The sequence below is a fragment of the Danio rerio genome, chromosome 9 (genome assembly GCF_049306965.1).
Source record: "Danio rerio strain Tuebingen ecotype United States chromosome 9, GRCz12tu, whole genome shotgun sequence".
NCBI classification, from domain to species: Eukaryota; Metazoa; Chordata; class Actinopteri; order Cypriniformes; family Danionidae; genus Danio; species Danio rerio.
In genome coordinates, this window is record NC_133184.1 from 28,531,309 (window position 1) to 28,544,322 (window position 13,014).

Genomic DNA, 13,014 nt, shown 5'->3' on the forward strand with positions numbered 1-13,014 from the left:
ATTTTACTGTACAGACTAGGAAAAGGACTTATTCTTTGCCATAAAAGTGACATTATGGAACACAGGACACTAATAAAAATGCTCATCTTAGAGGAAAATTACAGACGGCATTTAGAGGCTGTTGCATTTAAACTTTTCGATTTAATTTCTCTTTATGTACATATTAATTAACTTAATGTAAAGTGGGACTGAATTGTCAACATCAAAAGTCAACAGAGCAGAGATCAAGATACCGTAATGCAATTAATAATATATCTAAACAGAGAACACCTATAAATCAAAAATACAAAACTGTTAATTGCTTTATTCTATTTATTTAAAGTGTAGAACGTATTTAATACTCTAATTGGTCAGCATTTATTCATATTTATCATTCCTGCACACATGGAACAGATCATTAAACCTTCAAAAAAAAATTTGGTGGATTTTTGGAGTGTGTATCTATTATTAATAGGTCCCACCCCACTTGGCATAACCAATCAAATACTGCTTAAAATACAATGGAAAATGACCAATTCATACCTGTCTCACATTTATCCATTCAGACTGTAATGGAACAAATATGGATTCATATTAAAAACCATTAAAATCCATCTTTCTGAAATCAAATCACATCTATCAAACAGGAAAATATTTTACTGATATCTTTCTTGCTGCATGTTTATCCTGGTGTTTTTTTTTTTCCTTCTCCTCACAGCGTCATTTTAAAAGGCATCTGTCAGCAATGTGAGTAATACGAGCTCTTGGAATATCACCCGTCATCTTAAGAGTCTGTGAATTTTGAATGGAAATCAATATAAAATTTGTTGCCTCGCAGGCCAGTTGTCATTTATAGTGGCAGGTGTTGTTGATGTTATAGTTTAATAACCCCTTATAATAGAAGAGATGTCAAACTTTGATCCACATTCAGAAACGACATTCGGAAAGCTCAGAGACTGTGACGGCAAAATATTCTGGTGTGTAAATTTGAATAGACCAATAGTGAGAGTCTCAAGATATATGTATATTAAATCAATCTAAAGTATAATAAAGCAAAACTGTACAGCTGTCACATCTTACCCCATTCTGCCTTCCAAGAGTATGTTTTTAAAACATTTTGGTTGTGCACATATGCAACATGTCTACATGGCCCTGTAATTTTCTTTTTAATAAATTTTATAATAATTTCCAGATTTTTTTCTATTTATTTATTTATTTATTTATTTATTTATTTATTTATTTATTTACTTATTTATTTATTTATTTATTTATTTATTTATTTATTTATTTATTTATTTATTTATTTATTTGTCTGTCTGTCTGTCTCTCTGTCTGTCTGTCTGTCTGTCTGTCTGTCTGTCTGTCTGTCTGTCTGTCTGTTTGTTTGTTTGTTTGTTTGTTTGTTTGTTTGTTTGCTTGTTTGCAAAGTTTATAAATAAACATTTATATTTGATTTATCTAGGTTTTATTTATTAGGAGATTTTAGCCATCTGTGGATTGGATTTTAAAATGAGATTTACATAATGCATTTACAAAAATGTATAGGGGCTGTCACAACTTACCCCATTCTGCCTTTTTGTATGTGTTTAGAATTTTGTGGATTTGCACACATGCAAATGTCTTTGTATTTATTATTAATTTTTAATTAATCTAATTAAAAAGCACCTGGAGGAAACCCATGCGAACACAGGGGGAACATGCAAACTTCTCATAGAAATGCCAACTGACCCAGCCGGGGCTCGAACCAGCAACCTTCTTGCTGTGAGGAGATTTTGCTACCCACTGCGCCACCGCGCTGCCTTTGTGATTTGTTTATTTAAATTAATAAATTATTCATTTAATTAAATTAAACTTTGCTTTTTCTGTGATTTACTTATTTATTTAAAAAAATAATAAATAAGTAGTTAAAATAAATTTTCTTCAGGGATTTATTTATTTTATTAATGTGTTATTTATTTGTTTATTTATTTTTTTTAAATATATAAATAAATGTTTTAAAATATTTTTTCTGGGTTTTTCATTTTATTTTTTTATTTTTTTATTTATTCATTTATTTATTATTTATATACTTTGAAATTAATAAATAAATATTTTAAATACATTTTATCTTTTTTATTCTAATTTATTTAAAAATATTAAATAAATATTTTTAATTAATTTTGTTCTGGGATTTGTTGATTTTATTTATGGATTAAATATTCATTTATGTATTTACTAAAATTTAATGAATACTTATTTAAAATAATTTATTGATTTCATTTATGTATTATTTATTTATTTATCTATTCATTCATTCATTCATTTAACGAATGAGATTTTGGCGATCAGTGAATTGGATTTTGAGATGATGCACAGATGAGTATTTAACAGCAAGATCTATGTAATGCTTTTACAAAATAGATAAAGTAAATTTTCATTTCATGCTGACTTTAAAGCGTGTCTTTCTGAAGAAGGTTCTTAATTCCATTGGTGCTGTAATATAGGTTATCGTAGTCATCTTATGAATTCATTAGATTGTGGATTAATCAGCAGGTGACAGTGAGTACAGTCGGAAGCTCTCAAATAGTCATTTGAAGTGGGGTCAAAGATACAGTCAGTTTAATCAGGGATAGCTTAGATGGATTAAACGGGTTAATGTTGCATGGGACAACTGTGATTTGCTATGGTTTTTTCACATTTTTTTTTCTTTCCATCTTCAAGTTGGCTGCACTGGGGGGGGGGGGGGTATATTTCTGATACTTTAAGAAAATGATGGAATATTGCAATCACAAGTTCAGTCGGCTCATATTCTATGTCAAATGATGTAGCTTATTTGAAACTTGTTAACCTGAAACTTTATAATCGAACTTGGATTATTGTTTCAATATAAAATCACTGCAGTTGTTACTCAACGTTCAAAGCTAATATTTCATAATAGTAAATCATATCAATAATATGACATATGTCAAATGTAAAGTGTGATTTATAATGTGTCATTGCATGGTAATCATTTGTTGTGCCCTTTTGAACAGGTGAGTTTTGTTTAGTGAACAATTTGTGTTTAGTTTGTGTTTTATATTCAAGAAATTGTGAAAATTTGCAAAAATAAAGATGTATTTGATAATGTTAAGAAATGTTGCAAACCATATGAAAAAATAGGTTCACTTTATTGATATACACAGTTGAAGTCAATCATTAGCCCCCTGTGGTCCTTTCAAATATTTTCAAAATCATGTTTAACAGGGCAAGGCATTTTAGACTGTATTTCCTTTAATAATTCCTATAATGTATATTTTTTTCTCTTGGAGAAAAACAGAACAAAAACAGATTTTATTGTTTTAAAACATTTAAATGTTAATATTATTAGCCACCTTAAGCATTTTTGATCATCTAAAGAAATAAACAACATTATACAAGCACTTGCCTAATTATCATAACTTGCTAGTTAACCTAATTAACTTAGTTAAGCCTTAACATGTATTTTACACTGAATACTAGGATCTTGAAAATATCTTTTAAAATATTATATCATAATATAATATTATATTATAACTGTCATCATAGCAAAGATAGAATAAATCAATTATTAGAAATTCCAAAGTCTACAGAACAAACCATTGTTATACAATATCTTGCCTAATTACACTAACCTGCCTGGTTAACCTAATTAACCTAGTAAAGCTTTTAAATGTCACTTTAAGCTGTAAAGAAGTGTCTTGTAAAATATTATGTACTGTCATCATGACAAAGATAAAAGAAAGTAGTTATAAGAGATAAGTTATTAAAACTATTATGTTTCGAAATGTGTTGAAAAAATCAGCTCAAACAATTCAGGGGGGCTAATAATTCTGACTTCAACTATATATATATGTATATATATATATATATATATATATATATATATATATATATATATATATATATATATATATATATAAATATGGCATATTTTTCAAGCAACTTTTATGGTCTTTGTTTACTGTAAAAAAAAAACAGTGTATGTGTGTGTGTGTGTCATGCTTTGCCTCTACAGTACTTATCAATCACAGCTGGAAAACACTTTCCCTGTTGTCCCTCCTGACGTTTGACCTTTGTGCATTTCTCTCTGCTGTTTTCTGCTGTCTTTCCCCCTGAAATATGGTGTGACTGACATTTTCACAAATGGCTTCACAGATGACCTGACAAGCATTGAGTCTTCATTTGAAGCATAAATAAATCCTATTATCTCACATTACAACACGGAGATCACCAAGAAACGTTTTCCTCTTCTGTATTCTGTGCATGAATTCTGTATCATTTCTCCCAAGAAAGACATTTTAAACCTCTCTGTAAAGAGATTGACAAACAGAGAATGGGATAAAGTTCAAATAAAATTCTCATAGCTAATGCAGTACAAAACACAGACAGCAAATATTAATCAGATATCATACAGTCCCTCTAAGGATCTAACAAAATCGCATTATGTTAAAAGTGACTGAATCTGGGTGTTTGATAATGTATTTTATTTCAATATATAATAGTATAGATCCATTAGAGGGGGTAGGGGCGGGAAATGTCCTACAGCCAGGTCTCAAACTAGGGACATCCTGAAGTGCTACTGTACCATATATTCGCCTGCTAACCACTTGGCTATTGCGTTGACGCCTTATACGATTTTAAGGTGTGTTATAAGTCTTGGGTATCTCCGGATCAAAAAAAGTTGCAGCTCAAAATAACTCATAAATAATTTATTTTAAAATGCTGTAAATGACGATTTTCGATAAACATAAATAATATTTAATATGTGTCACTTTAAATGCAAATGAGCTGCTCTTTTGTACCCCCTTCCAAAGGTAGGGTGTTGTATTTAGTGTCTATGTCTTAGAAATTCTGTCAAAATAACAACCTAAATGAATGAATGAATGAACGATAAATAAATAAATAATATTGATATGGTTTTGGATTTGATATAATGTCTATCATCCTTAGATAACACTACTGTTGTTTGTCCTCATTATAGTTGATTATCTGCATGCGTTTTAAAGCCTTCCTGACACACTATATTCTGAGCGCAAACATGTAAAGCAAAGTTCTCTCAGAGGCCAGCACACACAGCTTAAAATAATTTAAAAATCTTAATTGTTTACTTGTAAACAGAGTAGATTTCATTTTAAACATGTAAGCAAAGTTCATGTATTGATTTTGATGTGTTTATTTATTTTCTTTTTTCTTAGTAAATATTTTATGTAAATGTTTTTCTTTGGTCATTTGTTATAATGTGCTCTGAATTAGGTAGTTTGTGCTCTGTCTTTTTAGGCTTGTGGAAAGACAGCAGGGAGCTGATAAGGTTTAGATCACTGTAGTGCATGCTGGTGAGTTTTAAAAACGAACTAAATATTTTTTGCCAATTTAATTTACACTCACTGGCCACTTAATTAGGCACACCTGTCCAACTGTTCGTTAACTTACATTTCTAATCAGCCAATCACATGACAGCAACTCGATGCATTTAGGCATGTAGACATTGTTAAAACTGAGCATCAGAATGGGGACGAAAGATGATTTAAGTGACTTTGAACGTGGCATGGTTGATGGTGCTAGACAGGCTGGTCTGAGTATTTCAGAAACTGCTGATCTACTGGGATTTTTGCGCACAACCATCTCTAGGGTTTACAGAGAATGGTCCAAAAATTCCAGAGATCAGAGGAGAATGGCCATAGACGTTCCAGCTGAAAGAAAGGCAACAGTATAAATAACCAAGGCATTTAGAAGAGCATCTCTGAATGCACAACATGTATTCAAATCATTGTACTCAAATGACCTCCGCAGTCACCTGATCTCAATCCACTAGAGCACCTTTGGGATGTGGTGGAATGGAAGATTTACATCATGGATGTGCAGCCGACAAATCTGCAGCAACTGCGTGATGCTAGGATGTCAATATGGAACAAAATCTCTGAGGAATATTTTCAGTACCTTGTTGAATCTATGCAATAAAAGATTAAGGCAGTTCTGAAGGCAAAAGGGGATCCAACCTGGTACTAGCAAGGTGTACCTAATAACGTGGCTGGTGAGTGTGTGTGTGAATTTTATGTATATTAAAATATATTTTAAACAATATGTGTAATTATTTTACTTTGTTAAGTTGTTGGAACTTGTTGTTGTGTGTGTTTACACAAGTTGTTGTGTGTGTTTACATTTATGTAAGTTTTGAAAATGGAACAGGTCCTTTAATATAAATTTGATTTAGTTTATGTGTCTTTAAATTCGGGGATCTCTTTAGTATCCAAGCCCTGAAAATTGCATTTTATGTTTCAGTTTATTATGGGTTAAATTTCTTTTTGTATGACCAATGTATTTTTCCCATTTGTTCTGAAAAAATTAAAATAATTTATTTATTAGCAAATCATACCTCATACATGATTGGGAGAAATTTCTAAATCATATATCCTGTAAATGTTACATCTATATTCTGTACAATTCTATAAACTGTCAAATGCACAGAAGTTTACTAAGTTTGCATAACTGTAAAAAAATGAATAAATAAAATACTGGGTTCGACACAATCCCTTCATGTCATCCAATGGCAAATTTAAGTAGTATTTTTACAATTTAAGTTGATTGAACATAAAACAATAGCCTGGTAAAAAAAAAAAAAAAAAAACTGTTGTTCCAGCTCATTTTAAATAAGTGTCACATAACCAGCGATCGCTCTCCAGAGATCGCTGGTTCCCCTTCGGTTGGGGAACTTCAGTGCCATGAAATGGGAGGATTCGGATCAGAAGCCGCTTGTCTGGAGAGTATTGAACGGGCCAATGAATGAAATTAATTGGCAGCGTAAGCTTGCGCAGGTGTGCGGCATCTGCAATTATCTCAGCATATAAGCACACCTGAAGCCAGCAGACGCCATCCTTTTCGCTTCAGATCCTTTCTGAGTGAGTCGATGAGGGTTCCTCTTGCTGATCAGCACTTCAGAGCGAACGAGTGTGTCTCCCGGTCCAGAGTGGGTCTTCGCGGTGGCAGACGGTCGAGCTGGGTTTCTCCCTTGCCTGCGGTTCTTTGGGTCCGGTCCTCCAGAGCGGTGCGTATTGTTGCAAACTTTCCTAAAAGAGCAACACAGTCGTGCAGCACGTCCTTTTCAGGATGGCGCTCCGACTGTGCGTTTCTGGATGCGGGGGTTTCCTGGCTCCGGATGATGGACACGATCACTGCATTGCATGTTTGGGGGTCCAGCATGTTAATGCGGTGCTCGCGGGCGGTTCATGTCGTCATTGCGATGCCATGACCGTTGCACAGCTAAGATCGCGGCTAACTTTTGCAAGAGAGCGAGCCACCCCAGTTGCCTCCTGTTCTAAAAAAGCAGCGGGCGCTCGGGCAGATCTGAGGGTTTCAGCGGCAGATAATCCGCCGCCCACTGGCTCGCGGACCTCTCGCTCCTCACAGCGCTCCATCCAAGCTTCGGGTAGTGGGAGTGATCCGTCTAACCAGATGGTAGCTCTCACACTCGCTGACACCGGAGATCAGATGTCCTCCGCGGCATCGGAGGGTGGGCTTTCACTGTCCGACGAAGATCCGGACCCGCTCGCCCCCTCCGGGCAGGTGAGCGCTGTCAAATCGGATCCTGAAGCAGACATGTTAGCCGTGCTTTCCCGGGCTGCTTCGGCCGTGGGGTTGGAGATGGTTTATCCCCCAGCTCCGCGGCCGGACCGACTAGATGGGTGCTACGTAGAGAACCAGAAGGCGAAGCCTTCGAAGCCTCTCGTCCCCTTCTTCCCGGAAGTGCACAGTAGGCTCACGCAGTCTTGGAGGGCACCTTTCTCTGCCCGTGCTGCGTGTGCCTCCGCCCTCACCGCCCTTGACGGCGGAGCTGCCAGGGGGTATGAGGCGATCCCGTCATTGGAGCGCGCTATCGCGGTCAATCTTTGTCCGCGCGGCGCGTCTACGTGGCGGGGTTTGCCCCGCCTCCCGTCCAAAGCCTGTAGGTTGTCTGCCTCCCTCGGAGCCAGAGCTTATAAGGCTGCGGGCCAGGCTGCTTCTGCTTTGCACGCGATGGCCACCTACCAGCGCTACCAAGCGCAGGCGCTGGCCGAGCTGCACGAGGGCGGGTCCAACCCAAGCTTATTACATGAGCTGCGCACCGCGACCGACTATGCTCTTCGGACTACTAAGTCCGCCGCGTGTGCGCTGGGGAGGACGATGTCCACACTTGTGGTTCAGGAACGCCACCTCTGGCTAAACCTGGCCGATATGCGCGATGTTGACAAAGTTCGCTTTCTTGACTCGCCCATATCCCAGGCTGGCCTGTTCGGCGACACCGTCGGTGAATTCACCCAGGAATTCAAGGCAGTGAAAGAGCAGTCGGATGCGATAGGCAATGTCATCTATCGGCGTGGCCGTAAGCCCGCTCCGCCCGCCGAGCCATCCACCTCCGCTGTTCCTCGCCGAGGGCGCCCGCCAACGAGTGCTGCCCCAAGCGGCCAAGCGGGCGCGGCGTACACCTCGAAAGCAGGCAGCCCCTCCTGCCCAGGGCGCCGTTAAGTCCGGTAAACGGACCGCGAAGCGTCCCTGAGACAGGCCATCCGGAGAAGAGGAAACTTGCTCTTTCCCCGCTGGAGGGCGGGGCCCCGATAACAACGGTACTTTTCAGTGCCACCAAAACATCAGTAAAAGAGCACTTTTTCCCTTCCCCGGATGTGACTGCACGAGTTCTGCCAGTCCAGGACGCGCTGCCTTCCGGCTCGCAGACTCTACGTGCTTCGCCAGTGGCTCACGAGCGCTGGGGGGACGGTCTCCCTTCCCTCAGCCCTCCAGCCCCCTCTCCGGAGTCAGGGTGCGGAGCCAGAGCGAATCGCTCTCCTCCAGCTCTTCCGCGGGACCCTCGTGCTTCCCGGATCAGCACACCCACTCCGCGCTGCCCCACCGCTGGTACGTCAGCGATTGTAGCGATGACTCCATTAGCGAGTGCTCTGTCTGCCTGGTTAGCGCGGGCCAGCCCCTCGCGGTGGCTCATACGCACAATCAGACTCGGTTACGCGATTCAGTTCGCAAAACGGCCCCCCAAGTTTACGGGCGTGTATTTCTCCAGGGTCAACCCCCTGTCCGCCCCTGTCTTGCAAGAGGAGATTGCTGCCCTCCTGGCGAAGGGTGCAATCGAGCCGGTTCCTCCAGCCGAGATGGAGAGTGGGTTTTACAGCCCATACTTCATCGTACCCAAAAAGAGCGGTGGGTCACGGCCAATCCTAGATCTGCGCGTTTTGAACCGCTGTCTGCACAGGCTGCCGTTCAGAATGCTCACGCAGAGGCGCATTCTCCAATGCGTTCGTCCTCAGGATTGGTTTGCAGCCATAGACCTGAAGGACGCGTATTTCCATGTCTCCATTCTTCCACGCCACCGACAATTTCTGCGGTTTGCGTTCGAGGGTCGAGCGTGGCAGTACAAGGTCCTCCCCTTCGGGCTCTCTCTGTCTCCGCGGGTCTTCACCAAACTCGCGGAGGGTGCCCTAGCGCCCCTTCGGCTCGCGGGCATTCGCATACTCAATTATCTCGACGACTGGCTGATTTTAGCCCACTCGCGGGAGCAATTGATTATGCACAGGGACAAGGTGCTTCGGCATCTCCGCCTACTGGGGCTTCAGGTCAACCTAGAAAAGAGCAAACTCGCCCCTGTGCAGAGGATTTCTTTTCTCGGGATGGAGCTGGACTCGATCACCATGGTAGCGCACCTCTCCGAGGAATGCGCTCGCCTGTTGCTGAACTGTCTGAGGGAGCTCGACAGCAAACTAGTGGTCCCACTGAAGTTCTTTCTGAGGCTCCTGGGGCATATGGCATCCGTAGCCGCCGTCACGCTGCTCGGGTTGCTTCATATGAGACCACTTCAGCACTGGCTTCACGATCGGGTCCCCAGACGCGCATGGCACGCGGGCACACACCGGGTCTCGGTTACTGCGCTGTGTCGCCGCGCCCTCAGCCCTTGGAACGACCCCTCGTTCCTACAGGCCGGTGTGCCTCTAGGACAGGCGTCCAGCCATGTTGTTGTTTCAACAGACGCTTCCAACACGGGTTGGGGGGCCGTGTGTCACGGGCATGCGGCTGCGGGCCTCTGGAAGGGTGCTCAGCTGCATTGGCATATCAATCGCCTAGAGCTGTTGGCAGTGTTCCTCGCTCTCCACCGTTTTTTACCGGTGCTGGAGCGGCAACACGTGCTGGTCAGGACGGACAGTATGGCGGCGGCGGCGTATATAAACCGCATGGGGGGTATGCGCTCTCGCCGCATGTCTCAGCTCGCCCGCCGTCTGCTCCTCTGGAGTCACCCGCGGCTGAAATCGCTGCGCGCCATTCACGTCCCAGGCACGCTCAATCGTGCAGCCGATGCGCTCTCACGACAGCTGTTACGCCCTGGAGAATGGAGACTCCACCCCGAGTCTGTTCAGCTGATATGGGCGCGATTCGGGGAGGCCCAGATCGATCTGTTTGCTTCCCCCGAGAACGCTCACTGCCAGTTGTTTTTTTCCCTGACCGAGGGCTCTCTCGGCACGGATGCACTGGCCCACAGCTGGCCTCGGGGCATGCGCAAGTATCCGTTTCCCCCAGTGAGCCTGCTCGCGCAGTTTCTGTGCAAGGTCAGGGAGGACGAGGAACAGGTTCTGCTAGTTGCGCCCCTTTGGCCCAACCGGACCTGGATATCAGAGCTCTCACTCCTCGCGACGGCCCTCCCCTGGTGGATCCCTTTGAGAGAGGACCTACTCTCTCAGGGACAGGGCACCATCTGGCACCCTCGCCCCGATCTTTGGAACCTCCACGTGTGGTCCCTAGACGCGAGGAAGACTTAGGTAACCTACCGACTGCGGTGGTTAATACCATCACTCAGGCTAGAGCCCCCTCCACGAGGCGCGCCTACGCCCTGAAGTGGAGTCTATTCACTGAATTGTGCGTCTCTCGCAGAGAAGACCCCCGAAATTGCCAGATTAGTGTTGTGCTCTCTTTCCTTCAAGAGAAGTTGGACAGCAGGCTGTCGCCCTCCACTCTCAAGGTTTACGTGGCCGCCATCTCCGCTTATCATAGCGCGGTAGCTGGCGGCACCGTGGGAAAGCATAACCTGGTCATCCAGTTCCTTAGGGGTGCTAGGCGAATTAATCCATCTCGCCCCCCTCTCATGCCCTCTTGGGATCTCGCCCTCGTTCTCACGAGTCTGCGATCCGATCCCTTTGAGCCACTCGAATCAGTATCTCTAAGATTTCTGTCCCTGAAGACAGCTCTGCTGGTTGCGTTGGCCTCCATCAAGAGGGTCGGGGACCTGGAGGCATTTTCGGTCAGTGACTCGTGCCTGGAATTCGGGCCGGATTACTCTCACGTCATCCTGAGACCCCGCCCCGGTTATGTGCCCAAGGTTCCTACCACCCCCTTTAGAGATCAGGTAGTGAACCTGCAAGCGCTGCCCCCGGAGGAGGCAGACCCAGCCCTTTCTTTACTTTGTCCAGTTCGCGCTCTGCGCATTTATGTGGACCGTACTCAGAATTTTAGATCATCTGAGCAGCTCTTTGTCTGTTATGGCGGTCGGCAGCAGGGAAGTGCCGTTTTGAAACAAAGATTATCCCACTGGATTGTGGATGCCATTTCACTCGCTTATTCGAGTCGAGGTCAGCCGTGTCCCCCGGGAGTACGTGCACACTCCACTCGGAGCGTTGCATCCTCTTGGGCGCGTGCACGCTGCGCCTCTCTAACAGACATCTGTAGAGCTGCGGGCTGGGCGACACCCAACACATTTGCAAGGTTTTACAATCTGCGAGTGGAGCCGGTTTCCTCAAGGGTATTAGGTAACCCTTTGGTGATTGAGGAGACAACTCGGTAGGGTGTTGAAACACGCTTGCTGCGCCATTCTCCTTAACACGGAGGTACGTGTGCCTTTTTATTTGTCAGTAAAGTTCCCCGTCAGGTGAGCCCTGCAGATTCCTCCATGGCCCCCAGCACTGACTCAGCGGAGGAGTCACTTGCTGGCACACTACGTTGTAGGTCTGCCCGCTGGTCAGCCTGCGTTTTGGGTATAGGTGCCTGCTATGCGTGATCCCCACTAGGCGATCCCATATGCTTATTCCGCCACAGTTAAGTCCCCCCCCTGGGCGGACCCGTGTCTTCCCTCTCCGCTAACCACTCTTTTGCTATGCGTACTCCCCCTTTTTAGGGCTAGTCCATATGTAAATTCTGCCATCTATCCCCCCCTTGGGTAACGGATGGCCTCCGCAGCATCCTCCCTATCGGGATTGCACGCTTCCCAACGTACTGTCGTATTTCCTAGAATTATCTAGATGCTCACGACTTCCCAAAAAATATATCTAAATCCGTAAAACTTCTGTTGAAGTAGGATAAATTAGGGCCAGGGACACGTTGGAGGACCGCGCCCCCCCATGATGTGGGTGCGTCACGCTTGCTTGACTATCTCCTCATCGGGGGTGTTGGTAAGGTGCAGTCATTATGGCGCTTTCCATACTTCTCCCATTTCATGGCACTGAAGTTCCCCAACCGAAGGGGAACGTTTGAGGTTACAGAAGTAACCCTTCGTTCCCCGAGGAGGGGAACGGAAGTGCCATACTCCGTCGCCATAATGACTGTCCCTTAGCTGTTTGAAAGTCTCTTCAGCTTAAAAGGATGGCGTCTGCTGGCTTCAGGTGTGCTTATATGCTGAGATAATTGCAGATGCCGCACACCTGCGCAAGCTTACGCTGCCAATTAATTTCATTCATTGGCCCGTTCAATACTCTCCAGACAAGCGGCTTCTGATCCGAATCCTCCCATTTCATGGCACTTCCGTTCCCCTCCTCGGGGAACGAAGGGTTACTTCTGTAACCTCGAACGTTCTCACACAAACACTAAGGACTACACTTCCGCATTCCCCTGGACTACATATTCATACATGCTCTCCGGTCACATTCACACATGCTCACTCAAGACTGATTGCATTCTCACCAGCTGAGCCTTGTCAGAGACTGATTACTCACCCTACATAAAGCACTCATTCACCCATTCTGTGTGCTGAGTCTTGTTAACTATAAGTCACATTAACGCGTTTCTACCTGTCTTGTT

The 13,014-nt window shown here is 43.7% G+C and overlaps 1 protein-coding gene; it reads left to right on the forward strand.

The window, feature by feature from the left end:
- LOC141376138 (uncharacterized) overlaps positions 1–13,014 on the forward strand; it is a 1,104,960-nt gene that overhangs the window by 771,876 nt on the left and 320,070 nt on the right.